Source organism: Alligator sinensis, unplaced genomic scaffold (assembly GCF_000455745.1).
Source record: "Alligator sinensis unplaced genomic scaffold, ASM45574v1 scaffold948_1, whole genome shotgun sequence".
Classification (NCBI taxonomy): Eukaryota; Metazoa; Chordata; order Crocodylia; family Alligatoridae; genus Alligator; species Alligator sinensis.
In genome coordinates, this window is record NW_005843093.1 from 54257 (window position 1) to 59564 (window position 5308).

The window sequence follows — 5308 nt, forward strand, 5'->3', positions numbered from 1 at the left end:
CATGGTACCCTGTGGTTGGTCTCTGCGTCCTATCCAGAGCTGTGCAAAGGGAACAGACCAAGGCCCGTGACCCTTTCCAGGGAAGATCTCTCTGTGACTGCCCACCCCTTCTCTTTCTAGAGGATTCACCATAATGCAGGGCTTGTTTCTAACCCTCAGGAGCAGGAGTTGGTCCCACTCGAGGCCTCACTCTCCCGTCCTCCTCTGCAGCAAGGACCCTGCTCTTTTGAAGCAACCTCTGGGCAGGAGGCAGTAGAGTCCCTGTTCTGAGAGCAGCAGGGTAGCGGGGGTGAAGGAAATGCAGCCGGTGGCAGGTCCTGCCTCTCCTGTGGAAGGGCAAGGAAAGCATGAACACATAGTCTTGGTGAAATGCAGCACAATGTAATCTCCCATTGGGAATACTGAAGTCTTCCTCCTAGTGCCACAGCCATTTGGCTCCACGATGGCCCTGGGGACACACGTAATGCCGCACAGCTTCCCCAGGGACCCCTGCAACCCTCAGGGAGCCTGCCCTTCCCAGGGAGAGTGCAACCCCACCACTGCTACCGCCAGGGAAGAAGGAGAGCAGGAAGGGATACTTTCCACCTCCCAGAGAGCCCCTGAGCCATTCTCCCGCATGCAGAAGCCGGGGAGCACATTCAGAGGCAGCCGGGCTGGAAGCTGGGGCCTCCCATTGAGATAGGCGCCTGGGGCTGCCCCCAGCCCAGGCAGCAAGCAGGGGTCAGGCATGAGCCAGGGACCCCAAACCCACATACTGAGGGGCAGGGGTCAGAAACAGCAGCCCACCAAGCACAGTCTTTGCACCAAAGACGGATGCTCTGGGACCGAAGCAGGACACGAGACCTCTGAGCAGGCCCTGGCCATGAGCAGAGGCAGCAGTGGGGAGCAAGATCTTTGCCAGAGGGGCTGGAACAGGGCAGGGGGAGGCTGCTCAAGGGGCTGGTGTTGCTGCCACCCACTGCCCATGGGGAAGTGAATGCCCCACAGGTTGCCATCGCTGGTGGCCTTGGCCTCACTTTTTGGGGCCTGAGAGCTGTGGCCTTTCAATCTCTTGCCACCTCCCCTGGATGGAGAAAGCAGGAGGGTGCCGGGGCTGAGGGCTCAGGGAGACTGGAGAGCAACAGGAGTGGTGCAGTGGCTAGGGGAAGCCCTCCCCTCCTTCTCCCCATGGATGGGGCTTGTCTCTTTGGAGGTACATCCCTGCTGCTTCTGCTCTGCGCTCTCCTTGAGTCCTTCGTGACCCCCTCCGTCCTCTGGACATCGTCTCTATGGGCGTCCTTGCTCCTGCCACATGGCCAGTGTGAGTGGTGTCTGGTTGTCCACACTTCATTGCAGTCTCAGTCACAAGCTCAAATATGTCTGTGCTCAGAGGGGAATCCCAGCAGGACTCGATCCTAGAGCTCAGGGGGCAGGACAGCTCAGGGGTGGGAACAGCTGGTGCTGTGTTACCGTTGAACCATCCTGCTCAAGACATCAGACGGCCTCTTGGCAGTAAATGCTAACGACCCATATCTGGTGTGCAGAATTTTGCAAATGCCTTTTCAGTTTGTGAATTTCCTCTAAAAATCTTCTAACAGACATGTGAATGGGGAAAGCTCCTGGTAAAAAACGGTTTCAAGTTTCCAAAAAAAAAAAAAAAGGGGGGGGGGGGGGTCATTGGTTTCAAAGCGATAATTCTGACACCAGCAACACAACGTTGCAGTGAAAAAGTAAATTGCAAAAAACAAACCACCCAAGTGAAAATACGACACTAAATCTTTTGCTTTGGTTCCATGTTTTGGAAACTATTACAGCTTTTAGCTTAAGGTCAAAGCTCTTTTTGTTTTAAATGCCACCTCCTTCCCCAGCACAGACAGGGGCAGCCAGGAGCTGTAAATAGTCCTTCCTGATAGGGTAGGCGTTTAGGAAAGAGAGCTAGGCTGGGGGGGTTCCTCAAGGGGGAAGAGTCTGTTTTCATGCTGATTCCTGACTTTGTGAACTTGTTTCACTCCCTCTCTTGGTCTCTCTTCTATGTTTTGTGATTTGATGATCAGCTGCTCTGAGCCTTTGTTGGAACAATGGCATATAGACAGAATGGATGAGTGAGGATGTGACAAGGCCACACAGGGAGTCACTGGGAGGGTGCGGTGGGAGATTGCTGGCCTGAAACTTTCCTCTTCAAACTTCTTTAATCACAGCTGCTTTTGCGCCACGGCCCCCCACATATGCCGCTTGGGGCTTGCATGTGGGATGCCTGCCACGGATGCAGGAGTATCTGAGGCCCCATGCTGAAGTCTGGGAGGGAGGAAACTTGCTGAGGTAGTGGCGCACAGACTTGCATGACTGAGCTGCACTCTGTTGATAGACTTCGGAACTGGTTTGGCTGATTTGGCCCAAGACCAGGGCATGTAAAAAACAATAATTACCTGATTACCTGAAGGGGGCTCCAAGGATGATGGAGCTGGATTGTTTGCAGTGGTGGCTGATTACAGAACGAGGAGCGATGGGCTCAAGTTGCAGCAGGGTCTCATGAGGAGGGTGGTGAAGCACTGGAACAAGTTACCCAGAGAGGTGGTGGAAGCTCCATCCTTGGAGGTTTTTAAGTCCCAGGTAGAAAAATCTTTGGCTTGGATGATCTAATTGGGCTGGTCCTGCTTTGAGCAGGGGGTGGGACCGAATGACCTCAGTTCCTTTCCAGCCCTAATTTTCTGATTCTAAAAATGCCCCTCCCCACCTCTCCTCAGCTTTGGGTCAGGGTCAGTGTTGCTGAAATTTTTCCCCAGCCCAGGGGGAGCCTTTCCCTCCCCCATAGGCCTGTAGAGCTGCTGGTGAGCTCAGCTAACATCACTGTGCAATTAGCACGCACAAATAAACTCTAGGGCTTATTACTTGAGTTTTTTGTTCCTGGGTACACCCTTTGAATGTGCAGCCTGAAGCAAAGAACTATGTGGCATAGTGCTCTGGAGTTTATTCATGCACCACACCTTGAACCCATCTTAACTGCCCCGGCTGGCAGCAGCCTAAGGCAGCTCCGACCGGGTTGCAATCTGCTAGAGAGGGGCTGGCTGGGGCATGAGCATGCTTCAGCAGAAGCCTTGCTGGCTGCATCACTGAAGGACCCTCATGCCCCAGCCAGCCAGGCAATGTCTGCATCTTGTTACCAGATTTGCCCATCACTTTGGGGTGTGCTCATTTATGAGGGATATGTTTCTAAGGTCTTGGTAATTCTGTCAATGTGCTGCTTGTGTTACTTGTGTTTCGATACGGAGCTGTGTCTCTCCCTTCTGCAAGTCCTCACCCCCAATGGAGCTACCTTGCAGGACTCAGTTCCAATGGGGCTGGGTTCCTCCAGTCACCAGATCAGTCATACACACAAACACACACAGATTAATGTGACACGCCTGACCCGGCAGGATTGATCAGCATGGACAGGCTGACACCCTCATATGCCAAGAATCAGTTCATCAGAGCAACAATACACCGCAGGCAGACACAAGCACACGGGTGAACAGAATCCCTCTGAATCCAGCTGTGTGTCCAGCTGACACCTTCATGGGCCAGCATTCAGTTCATTAGGGCACGTTTGAGGCAAACTGGGTCCATCAGCCTATACAAGCTGATCCCCTTATGTGTTTCAAACTCAGCACGTCCCAATCTTTAGCCTCTTAATGAGCAGACCCCACAGTATTTTTGGGCTTCACAGGGATCTTTAGCTTAGGTAAAAGAAGTGTTGCTGCAGAGCAAGTGGGGAAGGAGAAGAAGAGAAGGAAAAATGTACCCAGTTACTACCAGTTTGACTATAAAAGTTATTTATTGCTAAGTATATGAAATATATAATGGTACTAGTAGTAACAGACATGCAAAGGAAAAACAAACACAAACAATTACAGTATTACCCTGGTTTCGCTAAGTATTTGGGGAAACTTAGCTCAAGCTTCACTAATACAGTTCAGGCTCAGAAATCTATGCCTAGAGAGAGGAGAGAGAGAGCGAGCGCTGGGATCTCACCAGTCCCAGGCACTCGGGTTGCAATGCTGACAGGTAAAGGTCTTTGCACGATCCTTGAAGGGAGACGTTCTGTTTCTCCCAGCTTCTCGAGAACAACAGCGGATCGTGTCAGAGAGACTTTTCCTCTTGAAGCACACCCACACTTTGCTGCTTTTTTTACCGATTTTTATACCCTCAGTTCAGCTTCCTCAAAGCATTCTCAGTACAGTAAATCATTGCCTTTCTATTGACAAGGGGTTATCTGGTTTGGAACATCTCCAAAAAACTGACTGATAATCAGGAAAAACATAAGGTTAGACACTTGGGAGCCAGATTGAAATTCCTGTGGATAGCAGATATACTGATGGGATACCTCGTGGTTTCTTCAGGAACAACAGCTAGCTTGCAGCATCAGGGTTTTGGATTTTTATTTGTTGTGAACAAGCCTCAGCTTAGCATGACTTTTCCAGATCTTACTATAGTCTTTTAACAGACTTAAGGCAATTATTGGGGTGTTCATAACCTTGGGGGGGAGGGGGAGGGGACTTCCACCAGTCGTCCCGGGAAAAGTATGACAGCATTTGTGGTCACGGCTCCAACGGGCTGGACGTTGTGATGAACCCTTTTCCATTGTTCAAATGTCGCCCGTACCCCCTCGGACTCGGTCTCTTTGCCTCAGCATTCCCTAACCCGGCAACCGAGTTTTAATCAATCAAGTTTAAACAGGTCTCCCATAGCGGGACCAGGGAAGTACGGCCCGAGATGCCTAGTAAATTTTACTTCTGCTTAGAGGAGTGCGTGTGTCGGGGGTGGGGAAAAGTCCTTTGTAAATCCAGATTAGAACTGGTCTGAGAAACGCTGAGCTGGGTGTGTGTAAACATGGGTTGATTAGCATTTGGAGCACAGATTCCCCATCATGCCGTGCTCCCCTGCTTCTCTGGTCCCAGAATTCACTGCGGTCTTTGCTTCGGGCTCTCCGTTCTCCATCTCCCACGTGAAGGAATCGTCACCTGGGTCCATCTCGGATGCACGCGAGACCTAGGGCAGCTGCTCCCTTATCTGGAGGGCGTGACGTACGTCTCCCACGCCATCTTAACCAGTTTTGTCTATCCTGCCGGGGCGCCGTCTGCCCCGAACCCGGCCTAGGCTCGCGCAAGGAATTAACGACCGCTTGGACGCCTTGCGCGGGGGCCGCGGGGCGGTTCCATTTGCCGGCCCAAGAAAACGGTGCTCACCCGATCGCGGGGCTGCAGCCTCCAGCCCGCAGCCATCCTCGCCTTTCTGTTCCGCTTCGCTTGGGCACCAGCACACGGTGCTCCCAGCCCCGCCGGTCCTCCAGGCT